This window comes from Nasonia vitripennis, unplaced genomic scaffold, assembly GCF_009193385.2.
Source record: "Nasonia vitripennis strain AsymCx unplaced genomic scaffold, Nvit_psr_1.1 unplaced0245, whole genome shotgun sequence".
NCBI lineage: Eukaryota > Metazoa > Arthropoda > Insecta > Hymenoptera > Pteromalidae > Nasonia > Nasonia vitripennis.
In genome coordinates, this window is record NW_022280024.1 from 55,034 (window position 1) to 75,438 (window position 20,405).

Consider the following 20,405-nt stretch of genomic DNA (forward strand, 5'->3'; position numbering starts at 1 on the left):
TTACGCCAACAGTGGGGTCAGATCAAAGAAATGACTGTATCATTGCGAGGTTATGATCACTTGTTTTGGTATAACTTTCAGAGCTTCCGAATATATCCGTTAGGTGTGACACTTTTGCCTTAACTTGCGAATAATGTACAATGAAGTAAGATAATCCACAACTGGGCACGTCGTTGTACGTTTTCGTACATTTACGTACGTTTTAGCTAAAATTCGGACATTTCATGTGGCTTTATGCGCAATCATGCAAAAACGTGAATTGTACAGAAACATGTAGAAACGTACCGTGACCTAACAAATTGTACTTCGTGTATGATATAAGGAAACACTTTTTACAAAAATTATGATGACGTACTGAAACGTAACAAAATGTACCAAATCTTACGCAAACGTATTGAAAGGTACGCAAACGTACGTAAACATATGAAAACTTACAGAAACATGTTTGATCATTAAAACGTCCCGGGCGGGTAAACAGCAACCGAAATGGGTTGTTGTTCGATTGCAGTTGGGTTGCAGTTCGGTTGCTGTCTAATTTTCGCGATTATAGCTATGTAATGCAAAAGATGGTTCTTGCGGGATAGTATCGATGCTATTTAAACGCTAATGATGATAAATAAATAGCAGTATTAAGAAAAAAACCATCTATTTACAATATAGCTGGTGGGTACGTATTGTATATAACCAAAAACTGATTAAATTAACAGATGGCGCTAGACTGTAGAGAGAGAGAGAGAGAGAGAGAGAGAGAGAGAGAGAGAGAGAGAGTGAGAGAGAGAGAGAGAGCGTCGCCGATTCAATTCAAGCGCACATGAAAGCATAAAGTTTTAAAATATGAATAAGTTGCTCCAATTCTTTAAAAATAAATTATTTGTAAAATATTAATCGGCTATTTACAATAGTTTTCAATGGACTTCAATATATTTCTTTTTGTTTTTACTTGAGGGATAGACTTCATCAGTGCTCAGGCACGTACATTTTTAAACATTTGTTTTAACATGGGTTTACTATGCAAATTTTTTAATGTTTGCATTGAAGACTTGGAAACAGTCCCAGTTACCAACAAAACATTATTTAGCTTGGACGTGCTTTAGGAAAAAGTCTAGAAAAAACTGCGATCAATATCAGTGAATTTTGTTAATATATATTTTACATAACGCAGACAAATGCAAAACTTTCTAGGCTTTATAAAGGTATAGGTGTCATAAATATTGCAAATAGTAAGGGCAGTCCATATTAGGCAACACTTTTTCGATATCTTTTAACACTGTAGCCTTCATTTCTTTTCCGTAGTTTAAACACTTGTAAATACACTCTATCTTTCAATAAATATCAAAGCCTTTTCTTACGGCATATTAATTCAAGTTAACGGTTGAGAGTGTTTTGTTTATTGTCAACTAGTCCTTCGAGATCCACAAGTCTCTAACATCAGTTCGAGAGACTATAAATAGGCGACTTTTGTATATTCTTACTTCTGCTTACATCCTTTTACTTTTTCTTGCAATTTCTTACGCAATGTCACATTTTATTATAAAATTAATAATTAAAAAAATATATTGACTATATTAGGCGGTAAAATAACATATGTAATAAAATGTAATATAATGTAATAAAATGTAAAAAAAAGTTAACACATCTGAAAATGTAAGAAAGTGTACAAAAACGTATCAGAAAAAAGGTCCAAAATCCAACAAAAAGGTACAGTTTCTTACATTTTCTTACATTTTTTTACGTTTTATTACAATTTATTCCCGCGTAAAAATATTATATGAGATCTCATATGACTGAAATTCGTACTAAGATCTCCATGACATCTATATGAGATCTATATGAGATCGCATATGAGATCTCATATGAGATCTCATATGAGATCTCACGTAGATCTCATATACATCTCATATCCCTACTGAAAAAAATCAGATGACAATCAACTGATAATCAGCTGATAATCATGCCAAAACGTCAGCTGATTATCAGGTGAGTGAGTGAGGGCCAGTACTGGTGTTACCATCAGGATGATAACACGAAAAATCTGGCTGTGAGCTCCAATATTTTTGTTTTTCAATAATTTAAATTCAAACAAATTTTTTTTAATTGTTAAAAAATAAAAATTTTGGAACTCAGGTAGAGTTTTTATGTTATCATCCTGATGGTAACACCAGTACTGGCCCTCATTATTTGAAATTTATAAATTTTACTTATTTTAAACAACGTATAATAAATATATTAAAGGTTACAAATTTTGAATGATTGTCACCTGATTATCACCTGATTATCATCAACATTTTATCTCACATAAACGCATATTAACTATCAGCTTTATTAAAAATACTGAGCAAGGCCATCATCGGGGCGGACTTCCTGTCGCACTACGGGATACTCGTTGACCTCCAAGGCAGCCAGCTGATCGACTGAGAGACGAAGAACACGTCACGAGGTCAGATCCTCACCGACGGAGGTTCGAGCGTCAAGGTTATCTCCGGATCGTCAAGCTACCACCAGTTGCTATCCCGATACCCAGATATCACGCGACCTGACGGACGAGTACCAGTGACGCGGCACACGACAGAGGCCAGCGATACTGCCTAACATGCGTGGATCGGTACACACGCTGGCCAGAGGCTTTCCCGATGCCAGACCAGGAAGCAGAGACCGTCGCACGCACGTTCTATGCAGGATGGATCTGCCGATTCGGCACACCGCTGCGAATCACCACCGACCAGGGCCGGCAGTTCGAATCGCACCTGTTCAAGTCGCTCAGTCGACTGACAGGTACGACTCACCTCCGCACGACCGCGTACCATCCGCAGGCCAATAGCATGGTGGAACGTCTCCATCGACAGCTCAAAGCAGCAATCCGCTGCCACCAGGATGACCAATAGACGCGCATTCTGCCTACCGTTTATGGAGAGCCGTTGCGACTCCCTGGCGAGTTTCTGATCACCAACGACCGTCAGAACGAGGACCAAGCGGCCTTCATCAACGAGTTACGCCGCCACCTCCAACAGCTACGGCCCGCAGACGTCACACGCCACGGCACAAAGAAGACCTTCACTTTCAAGCAGCTAGCAACATCGAAATGCGTTTTCATCCGACATGACACCGTGAAGAACTCGCTTGAAATGCCGTACGATGGTCCGTACGCAGTCACCGCAGCCACCGAAGCGACAAGACGTTTGTCGTAAACATCCGCGGCTAGGACGTCACAGTTACCGTGGATCGTTTGAAGCCAGCGTACATTCTGTCGGAGGACCAGGCCGACGATGAACTACCAGTCCCGAGGATGCAACCGCAGCCACCGCAGAGTACTCCACCAAAGAACCAGCCGATCCAGCCGACGGCCATCCAGAACGAGAGGACGTCGGACGAACCAGCAACCTCCCAAACTTTTATAGAATTGCAAAGGACGACGCTCACAGGCAGGTTGAGAAGGCTAGGCTGAATTATTACTATTCATGCCTGTCTACCTTGACCGATGTTGCAGAGATCTGGAGAGAGCTTGAAAATCTTGGTATAACCACCTCTAAATCACCTTCACCTCTCGGTTCTCTTTAGACGCTCTCAACAAACACTTTAGTTCCATCTCTAATGACCATGAAGCTTTATCGGTTGAGGAGTATCTGCGAACCCTGAAGAGTCTGAGTAAAATGTACCTCTTGGAATTGTTTTCTGTATTGCTTACCATGCCTCTCGACGCTCAGAGCTAGGGCATTAATAAATATGTTATAAATCAGTCAGTCTCTCTCTCTCTCTCTCTCTCTCTCTCTCTCTCTCTCTCTCAGTCTTGGCTGCTAAACTAAGTGGTTCATCGCGACCAAGGGACTGAACAAAAACATTGTTTCGACTATTTAACTATTCTCTACTTCCTGTCTAAGATTCTCGAAAAAATTGTACACATACAACTCATGGAGTTTCTTGAAACAAAGGATGTCTTAAATTCATAGCAGACGGGTTTCTGGAGGTTTGATAGTACACATACTACCTTGCTGAAGCTGGCAGAAAGTATACGCTGCGACAACAATGGTGTCGAAGTTCTCAAAAATAAAAACAAGAAAATCAGAAAAATAGTGATTATGCTCCTTTCATTTAATTTTAGTAAGGTCTTTAATAAAATATCTTCTACTGAATTGTTACGCAGAATGATCGCAAAGAGTTTCTCTCGGGGTGTGATTGCATAAATGAGGTCGTATATTTTCGGCCGGAAACAGAGTATCGTCGCCAAGACTTTTTGACATTCTGATTGGCTCACCACCAACTTCGGAGTTCCACAGATACATACATCAACAACATCGAAGCTACCTTGAACCTCGAAGTCGTGAGACGCCTGTTGTATGCGGACGACTTGCAGGTGTACACACAGGCTTAATTATCTAAGTTAGATGAGGGCGTCATTGACTAGTGCGGCAAGAGCGGAGTCAGCTTAAGCACAGGCCTCTGGCCTCCATCTTAATGTCACAAATACAAAGGCAATGTGAAACTCCAGTTCCTGCAAAACTCGTATGTGGGCTACGTATGCGGACTCAGTAGATACGAACACATCACTTCCTATTAGGAAATACGAGATAGATATGCACTACAACGTAAGTTCCCGATCTTTTTCCGCCACGTTTACATGTGGAGTACATCTATATAGATGGTGTCAGGTTATTTCTTCTAAACTTTAATAAAACGCATCAAAAGGATATAAGATGCGATATCTCACGCAATTTTTTAAATTTTAAGAGAAGTCTCCTCTTGCAAAAACTCAAGAATTATTTTATTATCCTGATCTTATACGTCGTTTTGAAATGCGGGAACAATTTGTTTCAAAAATCGCTAGAAACGTTTTTTTGGCACCAGGCTGAAAATAATCATATGATAATCATATGAATGTTCATATGATAATCATATGATACTTCCGACCGAATCCTCACATGAGAATCATATGAGTGTCGTATGATATATCGTAAATTCTCATAAAAATAAATCATTATTCTACCCCTATTCGATACTTATTAATTATATCTTTCTTTATACTGTTGATTTGTAAATTGCATCGAGAATTCATTTTTTCATAGATATTACATTGAAAAAAATCCGGACTTGTGGAGATTTGAATCCTGAATCTCAAGATTATGAAGCAAGCATTTTACCACCGAGCCATCGTGATCTTTTATATTATCGATTACTTTAGTAGAATGAAATAGTCATTATAACTTACGCGCCCTTGTATGTTTTATTTATTATTACTCAGTTACTATTAGTGTGTTTTAATAAAATAAACTCATTATAATTAATTAATAACAAATAAAGCATACAAGGACGTGTTATATAATATAATGACTATTTGATTCTACTAAAGTGATCGAAATCAAAGATCACGATGGCTCGGTGGTAAAACGCTTGCTTCATAATCTTGAGATTCAGGGTTCAAATCTCCACAAGTCCGGATTTTTTTCAATGTAATATCTATGAAAAAATGAATTCTCGATTTAATTTACAAATCAACAGTACAAAGAAAGATCATTAATAAGTATCAAGTAGGGGTAAAATAATTATTTTTTTTTATGAGAATTTACGATATATCATATGAAAATCATATGATTCTCATATAAGGATTCGGCCGAAAGTATCATATGATTATCATATGATTATTTTCAGCCGGGCACTACTCGAATTCTAAGAAATCTACAAAAAAAAAGAGTTTACAGCCCAAAATCAATTTTTTACAGCTAAAAAACCCATTATTTGCCATAAAACTTTGCGGATTTACGTTTTACATGAAAAAATTAAATATAAAAGTTGTAGACATTTTTAAAATACAGCTTTTTACCGTAACAAACATTTTTAAAACACTTTTTGACAAACAACAACTGTAGAAGCGATTGTTTCATACATAAATTCAATAACAATTTTGGTGCATCATGCCCCATCTGACCCGAACATTTTCAGGAACTGTCCCATATTTTTAAGAGCTTAAAGTTATATTTTGGCCTTTATCTCGTACATATATGTATATATATATATATATATATACACGCGTGTTTGGACTACAGGCTTCTTTTTATTACAAACAGTTATGTGTACTTTGCATATACAAACGTGTTTGGACTACGCGCCATTCTTATTTCAAAAAATAACTTATTACAATGCACACTTTTGAGAAATGGGATATATGTAGGACGAGGTGGATAGTGGACAGAGAAGATGCCTTGCCTACGTGTAATAAGTGCTTTATTGCACTGTCTCTCCAGACGTCTGACCGTGTGCGTGGTCAGTGCAGAACTGAGCGGCGGCGACGGCGCTCGCTCGCTCGCAGCATGGCTGCTCTCTATCTCTCTCTCTCTCTCTCTCTGCAGCGGTACGTGCCGCCACCTATCCGTGTGGTACCTACAGTACTCCCCCCGCAAAAAAAAAAAATCTAGCGTCAGAGGCTGGAGGATGTTTACATGGATATTTTTCTTAGAGCTATTCGCTGGTGCGTGTGGTTCAACGCTTTACAAAATAATAGTCTATAAATAGGAACTGAGATCACAAGTGTTTGATCGTACAAGTATTTTCTTGTATTCGTAGTTGTACTTAAGTTTCCTTTGGTGTTTTGCTGATTTCGCACGTGTTGCTTGTTCGCGTAATTTGAACGTGGTTCGCCGCAGAGTAGTTGACGAGATTATTCGGAATTGCTATTTTGCAATTGGTGAGCTTAATGTAAAGCTGATCTCGAGAATGGAACAAGTCGCGAATGCAGAACATGTCCATCGCTTTGGTTTTTCTCTTACCTAGTAAGTTTACTATTTCTATAGACTTGACTGTAGTCGGAATCAAGCTATACAACGTGCTAACTAGGTTTTCTCCGTAGTTAATTTTGATTGACAAGATTTGCTCACAGCTACTTAGAACTAAGATTTGATCGATATCTAATCCTAAAATATTTACATGTTGTACATTAGGCAGTTTGGAAAGCAAGGTGTTGGCATGTTTTTGAAAGAAAGTGTTGTTCTCTAAATCGATGGATTTGATAGACTTCGACTCGTTCCAGATTAAGTCTGGGATCAAGTGAGTTCGGAAGGTTTTTGCAGCTGAGTAATTAAATTGAAACTTTTCCAACACGTTACTTCCCGAAATCGCTGCTACGCTTAAGTCTACGGTATGTTGGTTTCTGCTTTGACTGTCGGTGAATACCAACTCTTCGAGTCGCTGGTTGCAGATTACAAAACTAAAAAGTTTGTCCATGGGGACTTCGTTGCACCCTACCATTCTTAATGTACGTAGATACGAGAAACAGTCTTTTGTTAGGAATTTAAGTGATAAGTGTAGATTGTTGTACAGGCTTAACGTGCTTAGTTTTTCTAATTCTAAGTTTTCTTCAGAGCCCCCGGGTGTTTTACCGAGAACAAGCTTGTGGACTGCGAAGTGATCTGCTAGGATTTTGATCGTTTCGCGAGTGATCGCAACCGCTGAGAGATCGACTAGGTGCATGCCTACTCGTCTCGTAGAGTTTTTACAACGATTTGCGCATGCTTTAAAAAACTTATTTACAAAGGGTGTCTCAAAGACGTTTGGGTTTGACGAAAAACTAATGCTACGAAAGGTAAATGTCGTTGCGTCTTCTAGCATTTGGTTTAGGCCATTCGGACCAGAATATCTAATGCTAGATGAGTCGAAAGGAATACCTAGGCGATGAAAAATCGAATTTTCATGACATGCTATATACAAGTTAAAAATGTCGTCCGCGCTAAGGCAATTCCACAGCGTAAGCACTGGGTCGCTTTGGTTGAATAAGCGAGTAAGGTTATCCGGTAGGATGGAAGTTTTCCGTTTGATCGCTTGTGCAGGTAGCAGCGCGTTTTGAGTGATAAACTGATCCGGTTTAGTCTTGATGTGTGACTGTTTGCCGTTGGGATCAGTGAAAACGAGTTCTTTTTTACAAGATTTAACCTGCATCGCGCCCGATGATGCGAACGAGTTACAGAGTACTGTCGCTACCGACCCGGATTTTTTTGTTTTAACGCTAACGATTTCGAAATCGGTACAACCTTGATCTAGTAGACATTTGTGAAGAGCTGTTTTGTTAACTCTATATCGGATGTCGCGTAAAAACAGTCGGAGCGCTGGCTCGTTGTTTACAAAAAGTTGCGGTAATTGAGGATCGTAGAGCACCGGGTGGCTAGAGGAGTTGTGATGTCTGGCCATGAGGAGATGCGTCTCCCGGCGGTCGAGTGTTGTTCGGAGATATGACTCGAAAAGTTCCAACTCTCGGTCTGCCCGGAAGCAGTCTGCTCGAGTTTGCTCGTCAGCTGAGGCGTTTCTATACGCCCTGAGCTGAGATCTCAATTCGCCTACTTTTTCCATGTCTAAACTGATCGGAATTTTTAGTTAATAGAGAGTCTATTATTGTGGGCACTACGTCTCCTCGCACATGAAGTTCGCTTCGCGTGACTGAATTTACTCAGTGTTTCTATTTCTCCTAAGAATGTTCGGAACAAACTTGGTGCGCTTAGGCGTCGGTTGTGTAGGAGGAATAGGTTGGATCGTTGGTTTTTTGTTGTGTTTTGGAGGGAGAGGAGCGAACCTGACGTGTTTGGGTGCGGGAGGTTGAGGTAGTGGTTGATCCGGTGGATCGACAGTAGGAGGGGTCGGAGGTGCAGGTTGATCTGCTGGATCTTCCGCAGGAAGCTGCACTGGCGCGGGAGCGTCCGCTGCGGGGCGAGTGCGAGCTCCGCTTGAAGGGGAAGGGATCCTGATTGGTTCAGGCGTGGTAACCTTAGTGCCGTCAGGATCTTCTTGAAGGATAAATGCTGGCTTCAACCGTTGCAGCGTTACTGTTTTCTGCGTGCCGTTGAAGTCTATGTTGAAAGTCTGGTTTTGCATGTTGCGGGAAATGACTTTGTGAGGGCCAGTGTAAGGCCGAGTCAATGCGGGCTTGATTGGTTTTTCTTGTAGCCAAACGTGGGAGCACGTTTCCATGCCTTGATGAAGGAATGGTTTAATTGCTGTTTTGTGGCTGACTGGCACTGGTCTCAGTTGGTGCATAAAGTCGCGAAATTCGTTGTAGAAAATGCGAACGTTTGGCTCTTCGCTGGTGAGAGATGAGAAATCACCCGGGATTTTCACTGATTTTCCAAAAACTAAGTCGGCCGAACTGGCGTCTGTGTCTAGACGGATGCGTGTGCGCAGTCCCAGCATGACTGTTGGAAGTAGTCTGACCCATTCCTGATTGTTTCCGTGGCACATGAGAGCTGTCTTGATGTCTCGGTGGAGGCGCTCCACCATGCCGTTGGAAGCAGGATGGTATGATGTTGTACGAATCCTGTTTACTCCGAGGATTGACAGGAGTTCGATGAACAATCTGGTTTCAAACTGAGCACCTTGATCGGTGGTGATCGTTGTCGGTGCGCCATAACGGCAGATCCAGTTGTCATAAAGGGCACGAGCTACCGATGCTGCAGTGGTGTCAGCAATTGGAATTGCCTCAGGCCATCTCGTATAGCGATCGATGATGGTGAGGAGATGAGTGTAGCCGTGGCTGTAGGCGAAAGGTCCTACGAGATCCAGGTGGATGTGATCGAATCTTGCATCTGGAGTGATGAAATGCTTGGGCAAAAATTTGTTGTGCTTTGTCACTTTGGATTGCTGACAAGCTAGGCACGTCTTGCACCAAGTGGCTATGTCGCGACTCATGTTAGGCCAGACGTACTGTTGGTGGATGAGTCGGGATGTGACTTTAACTCCAGGATGCGATTGTGAGTGGAAGTTGTCGAACACTTCTTTCCTCAGTTTCTTCGGGAGGTAAGGACGAATGACATCTTCGTGGATGTCGCAGTAAAACGCTGCGTGCTGGGAGCCCCATGTAAGCTTGCGAAGCTTCAGCGGATGGTTTGCATCGTTGAGGATCTCCTTCAGCTGATCGTCCTTTTCTTGCTCTTCGCTCAGCTGTTTCGCGTCGAACAGCGTCGGTAGCTTGAAGGCGTCTAAGTTTGCTAGGACTTTACGAACTTGTGTGTCGGCTAGCAGTTCGGGATCGCTCCAGTCAAAAATTGCTGGCGAAGTGAAAGCGTTGATTCGGGAGAGTGCATCCGCAACGACGTCATCTTCTCCTGGGAGATAGTGTATCTCGGTGTTGAACTGGGCGATATATGATAATCTGCGAGCGCGAATGGCTGGCATCTTGTCAGAGTTCTGTTGAAGAGCGTAGATTAAAGGTTTATGATCCGTGTAGATTTTAAATTCTACGCCTTCGAGATAGTGGTGGAAATATCTGATGGCTTCGTAGATGGCCGTCAGCTCTCGGTCGAACGTAGCATACTTCTGTTGCGCAGGTTTGAACTTCTGCGAAAAGAAAGCTATCGGTTGCCAAGAGTCGCCTGGGCGTTGTTCGAGGGCTGCCCCCATTGTTGTGTCGGAAGCGTCGGTGATGAGGCGCAGCTCTGCGTTTTCGCATGGGAACGCAGTGAACGCTAAATTTATAAGGTCCTCTTTACATTTCTGGAAGGCTGCTTCAGCTTCTGGGGTCCATGGGACTGGACGTTTGTCCTTTTTCTTGGCACCTTTCAAGAATTCATTTAGCGGACGTTGCGTGTCGGCAGCGTGCGCGAGCAAACGTCTGTAGCTGTTCACAAGACCCAGGAATCTTCGTAGTTCCTCGATGGTCTGTGGCAAGGGGAATCCTTGAACCGCCTTGACTTTCTCTGGGCTTGGCTTGAAGCCGTTTGGCGTGATAAGATGACCCAGGAAAACGAGTTCGGAGACGCCGAGACTGCATTTCTCGAGATTGACTTGCAGCTCGTACTCCTTTAGGCGATTAAGCACTATTTCGAGGTGCTTTTGGTGCTCTTCCTCTGTCGTGGAGGCAATAAGTATGTCGTCAATGTAGACGAATACGAAATCTAAATCTCCTAACGCTGAGTTGATGTAGCGTTGGAACGTCTGTGAAGCGTTTCGAAAGCCGAACGTCATCACTGGGAACTCGTAGAGTCCGAACGGAGTGATGATCGCTGTTTTGGGAATGTCCTCCCGGGCCACCGGTATCTGGTGGTAGGCTTGGCGTAAATCGAGCGCCGAGAAAATCTTTTTGCCGTGGCAAAAGGCCATGCAGTCGTGCATGTGCGGGACTGGATAACGGTCTGGCACTGTAGCCGTGTTTAGCTTTCGGTAGTCACCGCATGGACGCCATTCCCCGTTTTTCTTCATTACCATGTGTAATGGACTTGCCCATGAGCTGTCCGAGGGGCGACAGATGCCCAATTCGCACCATTTGCGAAACTCCTTTTTGGCTGCCTTGAGCTTGGCTGGAGATAACGGACGAGCTCTTTGCGAGGCAGGAGGACCTTTCGTTAGTATGTGATGAAATACGCCACGTTTCTTGGTTGATCTGAACTGATCAGGACCAAAAACTTCGGGATACTTGTTCACGATGTTGGCATACTTGTGGTTCGGTGCCATAAAAGAAATTTGCACGGGCTCTACTGATTTGATAAAGGCAGGAGCATGCGTGAACTGATTGCCGTCTACCAGTCTCTTTAGCTTGAGATCTGGTAGGAGATGGTAATGTTTCAGGAGATCGGCTCCTATAATCGGGTGCGGGACATCGGTGATGGTAAAATTCCACGCGAGTTTGTATGGCAAGCCGACGTCCAGTTCGCGACGCGCGACGCCGTAGACGTTGATGGTTGTGCCGTTGACGGCGTAAAGCTTGAATTCAGTTGGCTTGCCTTGCCAGTTTGATGGCTTTGGGATTACCGAGATGTCTGCGCCCGTGTCTATCAGAAAGACTTCTTTCGAGATTCGATCTCTTACGTGGAGACGTGTGGCTGCGTGTAACCGGCTGTCAGTCTCCACGACAGCAGGATTATTTAGTTTTCCTGGTCCTTGGAATTCTTAGGTTTTCTTACCTTATAGTCCTGACCCGGAGCGTGCTTCCAGGTGCAAGGAAGTTGGCAGTTCTTTGCCTCAGTGCCGAATTTGCGGTGGAAGAAGCAAAGGCTTTTATCGTTTGAGAGTTTCGACCTGGATTTCGATCTCGCCGGAGTGGAGTCTCGGTTTTTGGAATTTGAACGAGACTGGTTGCGTCGATTCTTGGTTTTTGAGCGGCTGGTGTGGTTGCTGTTGTGTGAGTTTTGGACAGCAGCAATCAGTTGATCGATCTTGTCGATGGGAGTGATGGCGGGCTGGCTGTCTGACTTCAGCGCGTTGATGTTGTGCGATTGTTGAAGCACATCAAAAGCCATGTCTGCACTCTTAATGAGTTCCGATTCTTCCTTGTAATTCCAGACCATTAACTGAATCTGTGTTGGGAGACGGTTTCTCCAGAGAGATATTACAGTGTCTCTCGGTACCTTGTCCTGAGCGAGACTGATTAGTTCGGCGAGGAAGTCGGATGGTCTTTTGGAACCTATTTCTAGACCTTTGAATAGTCGGTCTAATTGTTGCTCCGGAGTTTCAGCATAACGGTCTGTTAAGATCTTCTTAATTTGCTGATATTTCTGCCCTCTTGTGAGGGTGTTCAGCTTGAATTGGATGTCGACATGGATGTCTTGTGTTAGATATCTCATGACGAAGTTAAATCTGGCTTCGTCTTCGTTGACGTTGTGTGCCAAAAATAAATCTTCTAATTGGCTGAACCAGCCCTGTGGGTTGTGTTTGTAGAAGTTCCAGAAAAGCAAATGCCTGGTACTTGAGAAGGCAGATGCGTAGTGCTGTTGGCCGAGATGAGGGTCTCCCTGCGAGAGATTCGGCAGGGGTAACCCGGTTCCCAAGTTTTCCGAGTTGGCAGCTTGTGACGGATGTGTGTCTGTGGATCCTGTTGGCCTCTTGCAGTCGTAATCTCGATGCTGTTGGACTAGAGCCAGGCGTTCCAGAAACGCGTTCAGTTTACAGTCCAGCTGCTGGTTGAGCCGTTCTGTTAGCTGTGCTAGGTCATCCGCAGTGGCGTAGTTGACTGCTGATGACTGCTGTTTGTTTAGCGGGCTGTGCTCTTTCCGCCGCGTTCCTGAGTTCTGGAGATGACTGTCGTTGGCCGATTCCGCAGTTGGGAAGTGTGTCTGTCTGCCATTTGCTCCACGGCCGAACCCACCCGCCGTCATGCTGGGCTGCTGGCCGAACAGAAAGATGCTGTCTGTGTCGTTGTGCTGGTTGAACGTCGGCACCGTGTTGGCTGAATGTGGAAACTCTGCATCTTCCATTGCGTTTGGAACGATCGGTCGCCTCGAGTGGTTGACGTTCATCGTGAAGGGAGAATTTGACGAAGAGACAGTCGTGAAAGTCGGAGTGAGCTGCAATGTCTCTGAACTCGTCGTCGTAAACGAGAAGGTTGGGCTTGATTGACTCTGACTCGTTGTAGTTGTTAGGGTTGTTTCTTCGTCTGCACTCGTATTTTTTGTTTTGATTGGGGAGTGCGTGAGTGTCATTTTCGGTTTCCTTGGTTTGCGAGAGGAAAAGGGTATTTGAGGGATTTCTTTGCCCGACCTAAGCGTTAATCCCGGTTCGTGCTCATTCATGTGCGGCGAGACGCAGTGCCGTGCCTAACGAGATGTTGCAACAAGACGTACAAAATTATTATTTGACTAAAGTGTACTCGCAGGTACATATAGAGGCAAAGCAAAGTCTTGTTCAACCGCTAGCTAAAGTAATGCTGACGATCTTAAAATAAATTTAAAAGAGATTTTTACCTCGTTAGAAGGATGATGAGCGAAAGGTGCTGTTGGCTCTCGTGTGTGACGTCAGATATACTCTCCGAGGGGACTGCCGTCCGGGGAAAGAGTACACTGGACTGTCGTGCACGGGAGTTGCGTAGCACTGGACAAAACAAAGCGATAATTAATTGTTTGTCCCGAGAAATGCGGTTCGTCAAATGACCGCGTCGTTGTAAAATAATGCGCGTGAAAAATCGTGCGTCGCACTGTACAAAAATAAAGCGAGGTTGCAACTATGTTTTGACTTTAGTTACTCGACTCGCTCGCTGTTCTCGGAATCCGAGTCGGCGCCGCTCGCAAGATGGCCGCTCGGTGTTGTGTTTTTATTCGCGCGCGCACTGAATTACCTGTAGATTTCGGTCTCGGGGATATCGCCTTGTGCGGCGCACGACGCTCGACGAATCCGTTGACACTGCCGCTGAGGAGGTTCCGGATGGTCGTCGTCGGGAGATGCGCTGGTGTCGGTGGCCTCGTGCGAGGGACTTGGGTGAAGCGCCGTTGACCGGTGAAGCTGCTGAGATGAAGGGCTCCGGTGACGGTGGCTTCACGCAGTGACCAAAGTCCCACGGCGATGGCTTCCACGTGGCACGACCTTGAGGTGTCGCAGTAGTGTGCGCCGGCGTGCCAGCACGCACACTTTGTTTAAGCTCAACGCTTGTCGTTGCGAGGCTCTATACGCGCCGGCGTGCCTGCACGCGTATAGAGTGAAATGGCGGCGGGTCGCTAGGACCTGTTGCCGCAGCTCGACATGTGTTGAGACGTGTGTCGAGGAGGCCGAGTTGGCCGAGGATTGTCCCTCTCGTGTGCACCGGCGTGCCAGCGTGCACCCGGAAGGTGGCGGAGTGCTGCGCGTTGGATGACGCAAGCACTGCCTGTCTTTGTCTGCCGTCGTGCAGCACAAAGACACCGCTGCTGGAGAAGCACAAAGCTGCGTGGTTCGCTGCTCCTGGAGATGTTCCAGTCGGGGTCACCAATGTAGGACGAGGTGGATAGTGGACAGAGAAGATGCCTCGCCTACGTGTAATAAGTGCTTTATTGCAGTGTCTCTCCAGACGTCTGACCGTGTGCGTGGTCAGTGCAGAACTGAGCGGCGGCGACGGCGCTCGCTCGCTCGCAGCATGGCTGCTATCTCTCTCTCTCTCTCTCTCTCTGCAGCGGTACGTGCCGCCACCTATCCGTGTGGTACCTACATATATAACCTTTTTTAAAAAAGTTACAAACGAACTCTTGGCTAAGGTGATCACATTCAAGTAAGTGTTACGAACAGAGAGGAGACAGAGTCGAAAGGCGAAAAATGCATTCGGACGCTATTCATCGTAGTACGGCTCGGCGGACTCTTATCGCTGACTCGTCCGCTGCTCGCGTTGCAGACGTGAGCGTCTGTGGCATAAGTAAATACTAAAGTCACCAATCACGAGTTGATTTTTTACCTTTTTTTTGATATAAGACAATTATTTATATCTAGTATAAATTCTGACTTAGAAAACCCATGAGATCTATATAGCCGAGATTTCAAGGTTATCATTATTATTTAATGTTATTCTAGAGTTAAGTATTTACAACCTTTTCATTTTGACTACATCAGTGCGTTGAATAAGTCCACTATCAACAAAAACAATGACTCCATCATTCCTGTTTATGCTACAATAATTATAGTAGCTCTCATATTCATAGCTTGAACCTTTTAATTTATAAATATCAAGGTTAAATTGCACAAATGTTTCAGTTCAAATAATTACAGACGTTTTGTTTATTAAACTTTCTATGAGTATTTTTAATTTGTCGAAATTTGCATTCATACTTCTAATATTAATATGCATGATTAAGCCAATGCTTTGGTTAATAACTCTATTAAAATTTTCTATGTTTTCTCTTTGACAACAGAATCTTTTTGAATTACATCTAAGAAATCAAATGTATCCATTTCTAAGATTTTACATTTTTGTTCGCTTTAATACCAACAATTTTAATCTTTGGATTTTTGAGTTTTTCTTTTTCAACTATGCATATAGTGTTGAGACCACCTTTTAGCAGTGTTTCAGTCTGGTCAGTACTTTCACTATCTATACAATTTGTAATTAGATCATTTTTCTTGTTGGCATATAAGTTTTTTGATTGTGTCGTTTTAGCTGTTGTTAGACATTCTATCACCTTTGCTTTTATATTATCACTGGTACACTCAACAGTTATTTTAGGTGCTTTTTTAGCTGTGGTTTAGACAGCTTAGTTTTTCTAGTAATAATTGATTCTTATTTTTAAATTTACTTATAAGTTGTCTAAGAAGCAGATTCTCTGTTTGGATTTGATGATAATCATCTTCATTAACAGCATTACTTGAATTTTGTATTTTAGTCAAGGTTTCTTTAAGTAGTTATTTTCTTAGATCTTCAGTTTTCTTTTGTTTAACTTGTGCAATCATTAATCTTGCTGTGTCACTAAGACTTGCTTCCTCGGATTTTGAGGTTAGGTTAAGCTCTTCATGATCCGTACAGATTATTAAATTTTTGCTGATGATTATAAAATTCGAATATTTTTGCGTCAGACAGCTATAGTGAAATGCTTCAAATAAAATAAAATATAGGTGAAATCAGTGTAACGTATAACGGCAAAGTGTATAAAACTTATGCTTGCCATCGGGATGCTACCGCGCCCCTTGATATTCTGTAGGATAACTGCAAAATCCAAATGTTGACGAACACTCTTTGATAGACTTAGCAGTTAAATTTATGCAAATATCATAGTGTATACTCTTTTTTATTTTATACGAAATAAAATGATTTCTACTCTACAGTTACTACACTAGAGTTTGACGACGATTCCGTCGATTGCAATGACGATATCCACGGCTGATCGTTCAACTCGCACGAAAGCCTCCCTCAACAGCACCTATAAATCTTCTTCCAAGTCATTATACATTTTTCCATTACATTTATTTCAACCTCGACACGAGTGGCTGTGACGCCTGCTTGATCGTGGCCAACTTACCCTCAAATTTCCCCGAATTGGGTCAGGTATTTGTACATATTATTGGTGCAGTAGGTTTTGCCGCGGCTAGGAGCACAGCAACGATGACCGTGAGAGCTGCTCTGATGTCCAGCAAGCGGCACTTCGCGCTCAATACTAATCCGGAGAAGAAGTCTGCGCACGAGCGAAAGCTACAGCAGCGTCTGTCAAATGGTGCGTCTGTCGGATAGCGTGTCAAAAAATCGAGCCAGATAAGAATTTGAGACAGAACGTGATTACAGCAACGATCTTGTCAAGTTTAAAAACGAGGAAGAAAATGTCTTTATTAACTAACCAGCTCCTGATAGAAATCAATAGCGCTGGAAGCCTGACCAGCATCAAGCTTGGCATACTCGTGACGCCCGACAAAAAGCCCAAACCTACCATATTGTTGCTGCTCACCTAATAATATATAGCAACAATATTTAACTGCAACCACGGTAGACAACCGCGTCGCATTAGCATTCTCTCAAGAGGTCATTTGTGTCAAAGCTATTTCTTTAACAATTTAATTAAGGGGTCCAGCCTGGGTTAGATCCTGCAAAAAAACAACAAAATATTCGTCTGATAAAATTTTTTTCTTTTCAAGTAAATTAAAAAACAAAGAATATCTACTGAAAATATTTACAATATACACTATTTTTACTGTAAAATATCACATATATATATATATATATATATATATATATATATATATATATATATATATATATATATATATATACAGGGTGTTTCATTTTAATCCGACCACGACAAAAAACCATGGAAAAACTAATTTTAACGAAAAATGACCTTAACACAAGTTGAAGGGGGTAAAGGGGACCATCGAATGACACAAACACCTATGACCTTGAACTAGATTTTCAAGGTCATTTGAGGGTAATTGTGATTTTTTTTAAATAGGAACCTCTATTTTCGACCTTGGAATCGGATAGAGCGGAAAAAATTACGTCGCAAAGGATATTTTAAGTTTGCTTTGGTGACCTTGAGAAGGTCAATTCAAGGTCAAATAAGAAGTATCAGCCTAAGATTGTTTTCCTTTCATTTTTTTCGTAGAATTATCATTTTGTTATTGTAATAAACATTAAGAGAATAATTGACTTAAAATGTGATTATGCTTTGCTGACTTCAAAGCCATTTTGTAAGGTCAAAAGTGCAAAATTGCAATATCAAATGTTATGTGGAGTCCATATTTATATCCTAACTTTAGTGTTGCCCAGGAACAACGACGTGGACGTAATAGGATTGTGTTCCCTTTGGGGTGCTTGATTAGAGTGAGTCTCCTTGCCTCTCACTTTTATTATGTACAGATTTGAATGTAGGTGCCGAAAGACACCACCATTTTTTTGGATTCTATTCAGTTCTTGGGATGTTTTCGTAAGCGAATTTTTATCCTATCTTTAGCGTTACTCAGGAACGACGTGGACACAATTGGCTACTAATTTTCCTCATCGAATTTTGCCTGAATTTATTGTTGAAATAAATAATTTATTTTGTAAAGATGATTTTTCATGTTGAATTTTCCCGCGACTCATTGTTGAAATAGACAATTTTTCTAATAAGAGATCTCTTTTCATATGAATTTATCCTCTACTCATTGTTACTTACACTTAGTATTCAATAGTTTACTAGTTATTGAATAGTTATTGATTAGCCAAACTAATCAAATATCATTTGTTTAACATTTTCTCTTTTTCATTCATTGACCTTTATTTTTTCTATTAAAATTTATTACTCATCGAAAGCTATCTAATTTGTTCAGTTTGGTAAAAATAAAATTTTTTATTGAACTTGTTATAAATTTTTAACAATGGCTGATTATCCAGCCGCTGAAAGGGTTGATATTTTATTGATTCTTGGTGAATCTAGACGTAATTATCGACAAGCTGCAGCCTTGTATCGAATTCGATATCCCGATAGAAGACATCCAAGTCATACAACCATTCGTGAGATTTACCGTAGAGCTCAACAAGGGCAACTAGCACGGGTTAGAGAACGTCGTAATTACAACGAAGATGATCTTCGTGTATTGGTCGTTTTAGCAATGGTTCATTTGAATCCCCACGTTAGTACCCGTGAAATTCAAAGGCAAAGTGGTATACCTATGGCTACTGCTTGGAGAATACTGAGAAGTCAACGTTATCATTCATATCATATTACTTTGACTCAGGATCTCACACCTGCTGATATGAGGTTAAGGTTACAGTTTTGCCAATGGGCACGACAAATGATTGCTAATGATCGTCACTTTTTTCAATACGTAATGTTTTCTGATGAAGCAAAATTCAAAAGCAATGGAGAGCTTAACCGACACAACTGTCATTATTGGTCGAATATTAATCCGCATTGGTACAGGCAGATAGATAACCAAAATCGTTGGAGTCTTGATGTTTGGTGTGGAATTGTTAACGGATACCTTGTAGGCCCATACTTTTTCGATGAAAATGTAAATGGCCATAATTTTTTACAGTTCCTGAGAGAACGTCTTCCAGTACTTCTTGAAGAAGTAGATTTATACACAAGAGCAAGAATGTGGATTCAATTAGATGGAGCTCCTGCGCACTATGCTCGAATAGTTAGACAATATCTTAATCAAAATTACCGTGACAGGTGGATTGGACGCACTGGACGTGGAGATTTGGGTGTTCGATGGCCACCGAGATCTCCAGATATGACATCACCCGATTTCTATTTGTGGGGGTATTTGAAAGATGTTGTTTATGAACATGAAACTACAACAAGGGAAGATATGATCCACAGAATTCAAACCGCTTGTGAAAACATCCCAAGAGCTGTATTACTCAGAACAGTAGAACATATTCAGCAGCGAATTGAATTGTGTATCCAACAAAATGGTGGTGTCTTTGAGCACCTGCGTTGAATTTTGAGCAAAAGTGAGAGGCAAGGGGACTCACTCTAATTAAGCACCCCGAAAAGTGAGAGGCAAGGGGACTCACTCTAATCAAGCACCCCGAAAAGTGAGAGGCAAGGGGACTCACTCTAATCAAGCACCCCAAAGGGAACACAATCCTATTTCGTCCACGTCGTTGTTCCTGGGTAACGCTAAAGTTAGGATATAAATATAGACTTCACATAACATTTGATATTGCATTTTTGCACTTTTGACCTTACAAAATGGCTTTGAAGTCAGCAAAGCATAATCACATTTTAAGTCAATTATTCTCTTAATGTTTATTACAATAACAAAATGATAATTCTACGAAAAAATTGAAAGGAAAACAATCTTAGGCTGATACTTCTTATTTGACCTTGAATTGACCTTCTCAAGGTCACCAAAGCAAACTTAAAATATCCTTTGCGACGTAATTTTTTCCGCTCTATCCGATTCCAAGGTCTAAAATAGAGGTTCCTATTTAAAAAAATCACAATTACCCTTAAATGACCTTGAAAATCGAGTTCAAGGTCATAGGTGTTTGTGTCATTCGATGGCCCCCTTTACCCCCTTCAACTTGTGTTAAGGTCATTTTTCGTTAAAATTAGTTTTTCCGTGGTTTTTTGTCGTGGTCGGATTAAAATGAAACACCCTGTATATATACCATACAAAATCACTGACCAAAATTCATGACATTTTACTATATAAATAAGTGTTTTTGGTCACTTGCCACGGCTTTGTGAAAGATCCGGACCGTCTTCTTTACTCTACCCGGGCTTGAAATGTAGCTTAAACATGCCCCCTCAGACCTAATGAAAGACATTTCTAAAAAATATTAATTA

The 20,405-nt window shown here is 42.0% G+C and overlaps 1 protein-coding gene and 1 long non-coding RNA gene across 3 annotated transcripts in view; one reads left to right on the forward strand and one right to left on the reverse strand.

The window, feature by feature from the left end:
- The window catches only part of LOC103317637 (transcriptional regulator prz1), a 41,130-nt gene that overhangs the window by 12,391 nt on the left and 8,334 nt on the right, over positions 1 to 20,405 (forward strand). The gene's annotated exons all lie outside the window — the stretch shown is intronic.
- Positions 8,241 to 14,405, reverse strand: LOC116418342. 2 transcript variants are annotated; one of them, XR_004228360.1, is made up of 3 exons: positions 14,015 to 14,405; positions 13,644 to 13,770; positions 8,241 to 8,330 (listed from the first exon to the last, which is right to left on the reverse strand). It is a non-coding gene; the product is annotated as an uncharacterized LOC116418342 (long non-coding RNA). The 2 variants fall into 2 exon arrangements; XR_004228359.1 differs by having other exon boundaries at positions 8,241 to 8,335.